We start from the raw sequence: 12,234 nt of genomic DNA, 5'->3' as shown, positions 1-12,234 counted from the left end.
TCATACAAGACAAGGAAGAAAGAAGTGAACGGTCGAATTTGCCCACAGACATAGACAGAGAAATCAAGAGATGGAAAAGAGAACGTGATAAGGCTGATGAGGTAGCACTCGTACAAAACAAATGGATGGGAGGACAGATATTACTCAAGATAGATGTAAAAAGTATTGAGGAAGTTAGGCAAAGAAAAGATAAGATGAACAAGAGAGGAAGGATAAGGAACAAGAGAGGAGATTAAAGGAGAATGAGCAAAGAAGGAAAAGTAGAGCGACGAGAACAAATATATCAGGAGGAGCAAGAGAAAGATGAAAAATGGGCAGAAGAAAAAAGAAAGTAGGACAATAGACAAAGGGCGGTAGAAGAAAGGGACAGAAAGGAAAGAAAGAGAGAAGAGGAAGAAGCACAAAGGATGAGGGATAGATTACAGAGACAAAGGGAAGAAGGCGAAAGAAGGGTAGGAGTAAGGAGGGAAGAAGAAAGGCAAGAAGAAGAAAGAGTTAGGAGGGATGCGAGAAAGCAAAGAGAAGTAGATGAAGAAATAGAACAAAACAGAAGGCAGTGAGGTTTGGATACCAGACTTGCTTGAAATGAACAAATGAGGCCAGGCCCAGAAATATCATGGGAGAGAAAAAGAGATAGTCTCGCAATAAAGGAGAAGATGCTGGAAGCACCTAGAGCTACACTAGATGAAAAAAGGTATGATATGGAAAACACTGGAGAAAGGATCAATAAGAACTATCAGAAATTAAGATGAGATAGTGAGCATTGAACTCGAGCGAATGATGATCAATCCCCAGTACCTCAATCACGAAGTGAGGAGAGAAAACAGTTTAGTGATGAACATCGAGCATTGGCTTTGAGCAGATGTTAGTCATACTAGTTGGAGCCTAGACATGTCAGATGAGGAAGAGAGTTTGGTCTTTCGGCAGAAGGAGGGAATGTGTGTGCTGCTGAAGGAAGCCAGCAAATGGACAAGGAAGTGAGATGGTCGGATCTGGAAAATCCTAAAAAAAGAACACCAGATCCTGTATCGCATCCCAAGGTTCCCCAAAGACGATTGTGTAGTGAGAAGGCAGAGTCTCCACCATATGTAAGAAAGTTAAGGTCATTGCTGACAAGGAGACAGACAGGGATGATGGATAAACTAATAGTGGGATCCGACTATAGGATGGGGTACACACAGTTCCCATTGTTAGAGAAGGGGGGTGTAAGATTGCAATATATTCCATGGCCACAGATGGAGAAGGATAACTTAAAATGCACGCTCCCTAGTTTGACTTCATGGGAAATGGATATACAAATTAGAGAAAATGACAGGGGGAAACATGCTGCGTAACAAGACATAAAAGGTCTCCTTGTAGCCATTCTTGGAGAGAAGGCTGATGACCGATGGAGGAGAGTGGGATATTCAAGGGTGACTGCACAAAACACAGGGCTTTTAATAATTATATAGCTGTGTTTGGAGGGCTATCAGGGTACAGTATCTTGACACACCGGATATGGGTGCAATTGTGACACAAAGCATTAAAGAAGATGCAGATCCTATTGCTTACATTCAGGATATTCAGGATAGGAAAGGATAGTGGCATTATTTTACCATCTTTTATGTCAGGGGTTGCCTGAACCAGTACAGAGGCAGATGAAAAACAAATTGGGATGGAAGCAAAGCCATGGGCTGAGATACAGTTGACAATAGTACACCATTGTTGGTTACTACAAGAGAAAAACAAGAAGAAAGATTAAAAAGGAAAAATTGAGGAAGCCAACTTCGTTCAGAAAAAGTTGTCATAATTTGCCATAGACTAGACGGTGTTGACATGTGGAGAAGGATTGGGAATGCAGGAAGTAACAGGAACATTACAAGCAAATAATCTTGCCAGATGGACCAAGGTGGGTATGGGCTTGCGCCACAAGGCAGAGATATGGGTTATATGAGAAGAAGCGTGGGATTTCAGAAAAACGAAGAACGAGAACCAGAGTACTCAGGGAGGTTATAACAAAGGAGGGTTTACCAGAAGGGCTACCCCACTATGTTGGAACTGTGGGATGACAGGACATATTGCGCATGTATGCGAGAGTCGAGGGAGTGTACAAAACGATCAGTTTTCCAGAGGGAGGACAGCTTATCCACCACCATACAGCACACAGACCAGAAAGGGCTTTGTCCAAGATCATATATCTTATCAGGCACAGGCATCACACGTACAGCAGGTAGGGACAAGCACTAATAAATCCACCCCAGGGACAGTCGCAAGATGCCCCTATGCAGACACAGCAGTATGCAAATGCAGGACACGTACTAACACCTAGAATATGAGGTATCACTATGGTAGGTGGAAATCCTTTCACAGGGACAGGGATGAGTTTGTACCTGCAATAGGACAGATCACAGGGTGACTTCATGTGTTCAGTACTATCATTGGCACCAGACCCCCAAGAGGAACCAAGGGTCGATGTGATGATAGGAGGCAAATCTTTTTCTTTTCATGTACACACTGGGGCAACTCGCTCATGTATAAATGAGGGGAAGTATCCAATGTCAGGTATCGCCATTGGTCAAGGGTTCTTAGAGCTACAAGTCTAGTTCCTTTTACTGATAAAGTACTAGTCTCCATAGGAGAATGTGACATGTGCATCCCTTTGTTATATTCATGCCAGACACCAGTTAACATTTTAGAAAGAGAACTAATGACGAAACTTAATATGACGATTTCATTTACTGATCAAGGAATAGTGTGCTCCTCTCCAGGAATACACCATTTAAACATGGGAGAGTTCATACTGCCGTTCACAGGGCAAGTTGCTCTGCGGGGCATTCCAGTAGATCCAGATATTGTTCTATATGTAGTATGAATTTTGCTGACATGGCTCCCTGGTCTGGTAGGAAAGATTTTGAAGATACCTGATGATTTTTTATTTAGACCATGAGGGTAGACCATAGAAAACAGTGACATCGGCTGAGGAGGGGGTACAGACTGACTGACTTACCCGATGAGGATAGGTTCAGGGAAGACCGAATCGATGACAAAGTGGTGTTTTTCATGAGCATTACATGTTAATGTTAAATGTATTTGTACAGCACACCGTCACCAACAGAAATGGTCCACACACACTCTGTCAGATCTGCAAACAAGAAAGTTATTAGGGCAAAGAGGGAGCAGGAAAGTGAGAAAAAGTGTTGTCCTGTTGGCAGCTTTAGTTCGGTTTTCTACGTGCACTGAACTTGGGTGTGAATATTGGATCAATGTAAGTACCTGTTGTAACGCTCACCTGACTCCCACGGGGGCACTGACCTGGTTCGCGCTGCTGTGACCTCGTCTAAGGTGATGCGCAGGGTTCGGAAGACGGACTGGACCGGGCCCCAGATCTGGCTTGTCTGACTCGCAGAAGTATCCTTCTGTAGGTGAGAATAGGTGTCTGGTTAACTGTCTGCGGGGTAATGCAATCGGCCTCCCATTTACCCCTCTCACCCTCCTCAAAACCCTGCTGTGCTTCCGCGTAGCGTCTCACCTTAGAGTCTGGAAGGACGAGCTCTCCATCCTGCTTCTGATGCAGGGGCGCGTTGGTATCCAGTTACGTCACTGGATTTTCGGATGGGTGAGAACCAAACTTGCTTGGCTTCCACGTAAGTTTTTCTATAAGTGGTTCCCCTTGTGTCCGTGCATTAATGTTCTAATGCTAGTGTCTTTTTCCCCATAGGGGCCGGGGTATGGAATGCCGGGGAACCGGCGCCGACCCCAGGTGAGCGGTGAAATCCTTGTGGAAATCAGGTAAGTCTTTAATGAGTGTTTTGGTAATGTCTTTTCATTCACTCATTAAAGCTGATGTCTTTTTCCCCTTGGGGGCCGGGGTCCGAAAATGCCTGGATGCGGCGTGGACCCGAAAGAAAAGGGAATGACCCAACAGGTAAGTCTTGACATGGAGTTTTAGCTTCCCTTTTCCCTTCTTTCTCTCACCTTTGTTCTTGTCTTTTTCTCCCTAGGCGCGGGGGCGCGACTGCGAATCCGGATGGTCGCTGCTGAACATGGAGGCGCCCTGTAAAGGTGAGTAGAATGCGGCGCTGCAGCGATCGATGCGATGTGCTTTTAAAAATAAATGTCTTCCTTTTCAGGATTGTCGGCGAAATGTCTCTGGGATGCAGATTTAGCAGGTGAGGCCTTTTCCTTCTTCTGTTCTCTTGTTCCCTTCCTTTGCAGGTGATTCAGGATGCTGGCAGGTGTGGCAGAAGTCAGGATGCAGGAGCAGACACGGTGAGCGTCCAGCTGCTAGATGCAGAACAACGCGAAGCACGTGTGGCTGATCGGGTGTGGTTTAAATAGCCTTGGAAGAAGTTCCTAGAATGTGTCCTTCCTCCAATCAGGTATGTATCCTTCCCCGACCACGCCCGGGTGGTAAATGAGTCCCACAGGTAAAGTAGTTCCTTTCAGGCCTCAAGGAGGCCGGGGTTCTGCAGTATGGTCTGCATCAGGTAAGTGCACCCAAACACTTTCATAATGAGCCTGGCGCCTATGGCGCCAGGACTGACGTTTTCTATGAGCCTGGCGCCATAGGCGCCAGGACGCTGTCCAAAGGGCCCCTATAAGGGGTTGCTGGGACCTTCCCCGGGGACTTGATGTCCGCTTTCGGGGACGCAGGGCCTGAGCCGGCTCCCCGGGAGCGGGCATCGTGACAGCACTCCCCCCCCAAGGCCCCTCCCAAGGTTGTTCCCTCCGGGGGTTTTGGTCTGTTTGGGAAGAGTCGGTGTAATTTCCTGACTAATCGAGGTGCATGCACATGGTCAATGGTTTCCCACGACCTCTCCTGAGGTCCGTACCCCTTCCAATCAATTAGGTAGAAAAGCTTTGACCTAAACATTTTTGAATCTAAAATGTTCTTCACTTCGAATTCGGGTTCCCCATCTATTTGAACAGGTTCTGGAGGTTTGAGTAGTCAGGTTCCAGGTACCACTGATTTCAGAAGTGACACGTTTAACCGCTACTGGGTTAATTATTGCCGTAATAGAATAAGGTCCCAGATATTTTGGGTTAAAAGTTCGAGGCCCTTTGAGCGGTAAGTGTCTGGTAGCTAACCACACTTGATCCCCAATCTGATACGGAGGTGCTTCACTCCGATGTAGGTCAGCATTTTCCTTGTATTTTCTCTTGGCTTGTTGTAAATGTGTGGTTGGCTCTTTGAAGGCTCGGGTAATGGTAGAATGCAGATGTTCTACTGCGGGCACTCCGAGGTTCTGAGGTGAGTCGAGGTTTGAGGTTCGAGGGTGATGTCCAAACAAGGTATAAAAAGGACTATGGCCAGTTCCAGAGTGTACCGAATTATTATATGCGTATTCGGCTATCCAAAGAATGTCTTTCCAGTTGCTTTCAGATTGCTGTAACATACACCGTAAGTACTGCTCAAGGGTCTGATTTGTCCTCTCGGTCTGACGATCGGTCTGAGGGTGGTGACTGGTCGATAATCTTACATCGATTTGTGCCATTTGACAACATTTGCACCAGAAGTGGGAAATGAATTGGCTTCCCCGGTCAGAGATTAGTATAGATGGGAATCCATGTAGCCGAACAATATTTTTGAGGAATTCTTTGGCTAGGACAGAAGCTGAAGGTAAACCTTTCAAAGGAATGAAGTGGGCCATTTTGGAAAACAAATCCACAATTACCAGAATGGTATTCGAACAAGGAGGCAAGTCCGTAATAAAATCCATTGATAGGGTGTGCCAGGGTGCTGGCGGTATGTCTAGAGGTTGAAGGAGACCGGCTGGTCTTTTCTTTTGACCTTTATTTTGGGCGCAAACACCACAGGACATCACAAAAGATTTAACATCTTTTCGCCAAGAGGGCCACCAGAATTGTCGTTTCACCTTTTCCATTGTCTTGGCAATACCGGGGTGTCCCTCTATTAATGCATCATGATAACCTGAAATAACTAGTTCGTGTAAATCCTTGTGCGGCAGGAATAAGCGTCCTTGGTAATAAGGTAAACCATTATCTATGGTAAAGTCTGATCCCTTTTGTATCCAATCCTGTAGGACTGTAGGGTCCAGGAGTTGTTTCACTCTGACTTGAATGTCTTCAAGCGTCTGTAACAAAGTCATGCCTAGAATTCTCTGTTCGGGAATTATTGTTACTGGTTCTGAGTTTGTATCAGATTCTCCCATTCCAATTCGGGATAAGGCGTCTGCTTTGCCGTTCTTGCAGCCAGGTCGATAGGTAATCACGAAATCAAATTCAGCGAAAAACAAAGCCCATCGGAGCTGCCGTGATGACTGAGCCTTGGCGGTTTTCAAATACTGTAAATTCCGGTGATCAGTGATCACCGTGATGGTATGCCGAGCGCCAAGCAGGTAATGCCGGCAGGCTTTAAAAGCAGACTTTATGGCTAACAGTTCTTTGTCAGTGATTGCGTAATTAATCTCTGGTGCCGAGAATTTTATGGACCAAAATGCTACGGGATGCAGTTGGTTGGTTTCAGGATCTCTTTGAGACAGAACTGCTCCCATGGCTAGGCTGGATGCGTCAGTTTCGACGACATACGGGAGATCTGGACGTGGGTGTTTCAATATAGGTGCGGAGGTAAACTTAGCTTTTAAATCCTGGAAGGCCTGCTCGGCTTCTTCAGACCATTCAATACGTTTATTTTTCCTCAAGAGTGCAGTAATGGGTTGTACTATGCGTGAAAATTCCGGGATAAACCTGCGATAGTAATTGACAAAGCCGAGCATGCTTTGAACCCCTTTTACAGAGCTAGGTGATGGCCATTTGAGGATGGCATCCACTTTTCTTGAGTCCATTCGGACTCCTTTGGGTGTCAGGATGAAACCGAGAAACTCAACTTCTGTGGTATGGAAAACACATTTCTCCAGTTTAGCAAATAGTTTGTGTTGGCGCAGTTTTTCCAGAACTGCCCTAACGTGTTTTCTGTGATCAGATTCCGAAGAGGAGTACACTATAATGTCATTGATATAGACGACAACGCAAACATCGATGAGTTCCCGAAGGACATCATTCATGAAGAATTGGAAGGCAGCAGGCGCATTGCACAACCCGAAAGGCATCACCTGGTATTCGAATAATCCATATTTTGTACGGAAGGCTGTTTTCCATTCGTCGCCTTCTTTTACTCGCACCAGATGATATGCCCCCCAGAGATCTAACTTGGTGTATATGCAAGCGTCCTTCACCTGGTCAAGGAGTTCAGGAATCAGAGGCAGAGGATAACAGTTTTTAACCGTTATCTGGTTCAATGCGCGGTAATTGATACAAGTTCTAAGGTCGCCTTCTTTTTTAGGCACGAAGAACAAAGCCGAGGATGCCGGGGACTTTGACGGGCGAATAAAACCATTGGCGAGGTATTGATCCAAATATTGTCTCAAATGCAGGTTCTCAGGTTCGGTAAGGGCATAAATCCTGCTACAAGGGGGATGTGCACCGGGCACCAGATCGATTTGGCAATCGTACGATCGGTGAGGAGGTAACGTGTTGGCCTGTTCCTTTTGGAAGACGTCCTGAAAGTCCTGGTATTCCAGAGGTAATTGCATGGAGGAAGAGGTTACAGACGCTAGATTAATCTTCAGGTTTTCTGGGTAGCATCTTTGTGCACAATCCGGGAAGGTTATTCTCTTAGCTCGCCAATCAATTCGAGGATTATGTGTCTCTAACCAAGGAATTCCAAGAATAACCTGAAACTGTGGAGCCTTGATTACATCAAACACAACTGCCTCCCGATGGCCGTCAGGACCAATAAGAGTCACCCCAGTAGTGGAATATGTTACCGGTCCAGAGGCAAATTCAGTTCCATCGACTGTGGTGATTACATCTTTGCTGGTTTTAGGACGGAGAGGGAGGTTAATCCTAGAGGCCAATTCACGATCCACATAGTTTCCAATAGCCCCACTATCGATGTATGCCTTTATTGCATGCAACCACTTAGGCTTTTCTGGATCTACGAGAACCATTGGCACAATGAAATGCGAGGTCTGAGAGTTAGTTTTCAAGCTCGGCAAGCGGAGTCCTACGCTTGTCGGGCTGAGTCGTTTCCCGAAACAGAGTCTTCATGGTTTTTATCAGCGGCTCCTACCGCTTTTCGGGGCGGTTTTGCCGGGCAATCTCGTAGAAAGTGTCCAGAGTTCCCACAATAAAGACATAATTTTAACTGCCGCCTCCTTTCACGTTCCTTTTGAGTTAAGGGTTCTTTAACCCGTCCAATTTGCATATGCTCAGAGACATCAACTCCCTTGGGGTTAGCGTGGGTCTTGACCAACACCCGGGTCTCAAACCTGGACCGATCTGTTTTTCTGTTTTGAAGTCTGTGATCCAATTGGACCACTAAGTCTATATATTCTGTGCATTCTTGGGGCAGATTTACAACTTGGGCCAAGACATCTTTAAGTTCTCCGCGTAGACCTCGATAAAATAACGTGACTCTTTTATCCTCTGGCCATCCCGTTTCCACAATTAGTCTATTAAAGGTTGAATTATAGGATAGGAGGTCCTGATTGCCCTGTCGCAGGGATAGAAGTTCATCATCCAGAGCCTGCCCCTGAGAGTGTCGAGCAAATAACCTTTCCATGCTTGCTTGAAATCCTTGAAAATCACGGAGAATCGGGTCATCTTGAGTAACCAGTGGAACTGACCAATCGGCAGCGCAGCCGCTGAGATATGACAATACAAAGGCTACTTTGGTCTGATCATTAGGGAAGGCCCCAGGTCTGCATAGGAAGTGCAAACGACACTGATTCATGAATACGGCAAATCGTTTGGGGTCCTCAGCAAAGCGTTCAGGTGGGGCCAGCGGCATGTTTCCAGGTAGATTAATCTTCACAGGGTTACTGGGAACCACAGGAGCGGGGTTCCCTCCGGAACAGGGTAGAGGAGTTTGTACAGCTTGACCTTGCAAAAGCTGTCTGGCCAGGTCATCAGTTCTTTCCTTTGATATTATTAATTCCCTCTTGAGGGCATTAGTCTCTTGACGAGCGGCATGTACTTCGGCCCATAATGCCCCCAGTAATTGGGCCAACTGATCAGTCCCAGAAGTTTCCATAGCGCCTGGGTGGGAATTTGTAGGAAGTCTTCGTGTTCTGTAACGCTCACCTGACTCAAACGGGGGCACTGACCTGATTCGCGCTGCTGTGACCTCGTCTAAGGTGATGCGCAGGGTTCGGAAGACGGACTGGACCGGGCTCCAGATATGGCTTGTCTGACTCGCAGAAGTATCCTTCTGTAGGTGAGAATAGGGGGTTAACTGTCTGCGGGGTAATGCAATCGGCCTCCCATTTACCCCTCTCACCCTCTTCAAAACCCTGCTGTGCTTCCCCATAGCGTCTCACCTTAGGGTCTGGAAGGACGAGCTCTCCATCCTGCTTCTGATGCAGGGGCGCGTTGGTATCCAGTTACGTCACTGGATTTTCGGATGGGTGAGAACCAAACTTGCTTGGCTTCCAGGTAAATTTTTCTATAAGGGGTTCCCCTTGTGTCCATGCATTAATGTTCTAATGCTAGTGTCTTTTTCCCCATAGGGGCCGGGGTACGGAATGCCGGGGAACAGGCACCGACCCGAGGTGAGCGGTGAAATCCTTGTGGAAATCAGGTAAGTCTTTAATGAGTGTTTTGGTAATATCTTTTCATTCACTCATTAACGCTGATGTCTTTTTCCCCTTTGGGGCCGGGGTCCGAAAATGCCTGGATGCGGCGCGGACCTGAAAGAAAAGGGAATGACGCAACAGGTAAGTCTTGACATGGAGTTTTAGCTTCCCTTTTCCCTTCTTTCTCTCACCTTTGTTCTTGTCTTTTTCTCCCTAGGCGCGGGGGCGCGACTGCGAATCCGGATGGTCGCTGCTGAACATGGAGGCACCCTGTAAAGGTGAGTAGAATGTGGCGCTGCAGCGATCGATGCGATGTGCTTTTAAAAATAAATGTCTTCCTTTTCAGGATTGTCGGCGAAATGTCTCTGGGATGCAGATTTAGCAGGTGAGGCCTTTTCCTTCTTCTGTTCTCTTGTTCCCTTCCTTTGCAGGCGATTCAGGATGCTGGCAGGTGTGGCAGAAGTCAGGATGCAGGAGCAGACACGGTGAGCGTCCAGCTGCTAGATGCAGAACAACGCGAAGCACGTGTGGCTGATTGGGTGTGGTTTAAATAGCCTTGGAAGAAGTTCCTAGAATGTGTCCTTCCTCCAATCAGGTATGTATCCTTCCCCGACCACGCCCGGGTGGTAAATGAGTCCCACAGTTAAAGTAGTTCCTTTCAGGCCTCAAGGAGGCCGGTGTTCTGCAGCATGGTCTGCATCAGGTAAGTGCACCCAAACACTTTCATAATGAGCCTGGCGCCTATGGCGCCAGGACTGACGTTTTCTATGAGCCTGGCGTTTTCTATGAGCCTTTGACGCTGTCCAAAGGGCCCCTATAAGGGGTTGCTGGGACCTTCCCCGGGGACTTGATGTCTGCTTTCGGAGACGCAGGGCCTGAGCCGGCTCCCCGGGAGCGGGCATCGTGACACCTGTGTGCTGTTGGTGCGAGTTATGTGTTGTTTGTTGTTGTGGTGTGGTGAAGTGTGTGAAGTGTGCTGTGTGAGAAGGTGGTACGTGTGGATTTGTGTGCGAGATAAGTATGCAGAAATTTGAGCTTTTGGGTTAGTGGGTTATATGTCTCTTAGTCCTTATAATTCTTGTTCTGTCCATCTAATTGTTCGGAGTGATGGCGTGGCAAGTTTCCAGCTGTGTTATTTTTTACCTTTGTGTGCAAGGTTGAGGCGTGCATTTTCCCCCACTCTAGTATTGGTGCTGTATTTTAATATCATCCAATCACTTCCTATCTATTTCCTGTTGGTGATCCATTGCTGCCTGTGATAACTTTGTCGGCTAAGGTGTTATTGACATGCCATCCTTACCCTTCCATCCCGATCTCTCCGTGAACGTTCTTTGGTATGATTCTAGCTTATCTATCTTTCAATTGGTAAGGTGATATGCCATAGATTGTTCTTCCCTTACTTCAGTTGATGATCGGAAGCTGAAGGCGATAGGGAGGATCGGTTTCCTCTCTCAGCATTGTTTCAACTGTGTATGTGCCTACATAGGCATTCCTTCTAGTTATAGGGTGAAGAGCAAAGCTTCGAGGAGATTTCTGAATAGGAGGGGATCTCTTGTGTTATGTTGTATGGACTTTGGTAGCCCGTTCCAGGTGAGGTGAGAGATAGAGAATCTTCCAAATGTTCTTTTATTGTATGTTTTTGGTTCCAAGCGGATGTCGCTGCTAGATCTGAGTGGCCTTGTTGAGCGTTGGATGTTTATTTTTTGGAACTCAGTGCCTTGAAGTGGATTGCTCTTTTCAGAGCTGGTGTGATATATTCTCTTCACAATAGTTTGGGGAGCAGTCTGGCTGCTGCATTTTCTATGCGTTGGAGTTTTTTAGAAGTCGTTCCGGCATGCCCAGATATAGGCTGTTGGCATAGTCTACTCTGGACATGATGAGAGCGATGACGGTATGTGTTTTGTTGGCTAATGAGAGGAATGGTAGGGTATGATTTCTTTTCATCGCAGGATGTTTTTTTGCAGGGGATTTTACTGTGATTTTTTTAACAAAAAAAAACTCATCACATTTTTTGGGGGGTAGACAAATATATATATGGGGTGTGGATGTTCAGGAATAGCAAAAATAAATAATGGTATGAGGGATTGAGGTGTGTGGGGGGAACCCCCCAAAAATAAAAAAATAAAATCTGATATGTTTTTTTTCATTAAAAAATCCACAGTAAAAACCCTGTGAAACAACATCCTGCAATGAATGAAATGACATGGAGTCAATGGTAGGATCCTTTTTACTGCTCGCAGGAGAAAGAAGCATTTCTTGATTAGAGCATTTACTTCTGACTTTAGAGTGAGTTTGCTGTTCATCAGGATTCCCAGGTTTTTTACAGTCGTCGATGGGGCTGGGGATGTTCCAATATCTGTTAGCCAGAGGATGTAGTGATTGTTCCCTCTGTTTTGTGTGATGATCATTATTTCTGTTTTGCCTGGGTTGAGTTTGAGGAAGTTCGAGTTCATCCAGCTGTAGATTTCATGAAGGCAGCTCTCTAATGTTGTGTTTTCTTCTTGTGTGTCTTGTATTTTGTAGACTATTTGTATGTCGCCAGCGTAGTTGTAACAGGTGAAGCCGTGTTTTTAATGATCTTGATTAGTTGAGACAGGTAGATGTTGAATAATAACGGGGCGACGGATGGTCCTTTTGGTACTCTGCATGAGTTGGATTT

Source organism: Ambystoma mexicanum, chromosome 6p (genome assembly GCF_040938575.1).
Source record: "Ambystoma mexicanum isolate Mex_15411 chromosome 6p, UKY_AmexF1_1, whole genome shotgun sequence".
In the NCBI taxonomy this organism is placed as follows: domain Eukaryota; kingdom Metazoa; phylum Chordata; class Amphibia; order Caudata; family Ambystomatidae; genus Ambystoma; species Ambystoma mexicanum.
Note: the sequence above shows the minus strand (reverse complement) of the source record.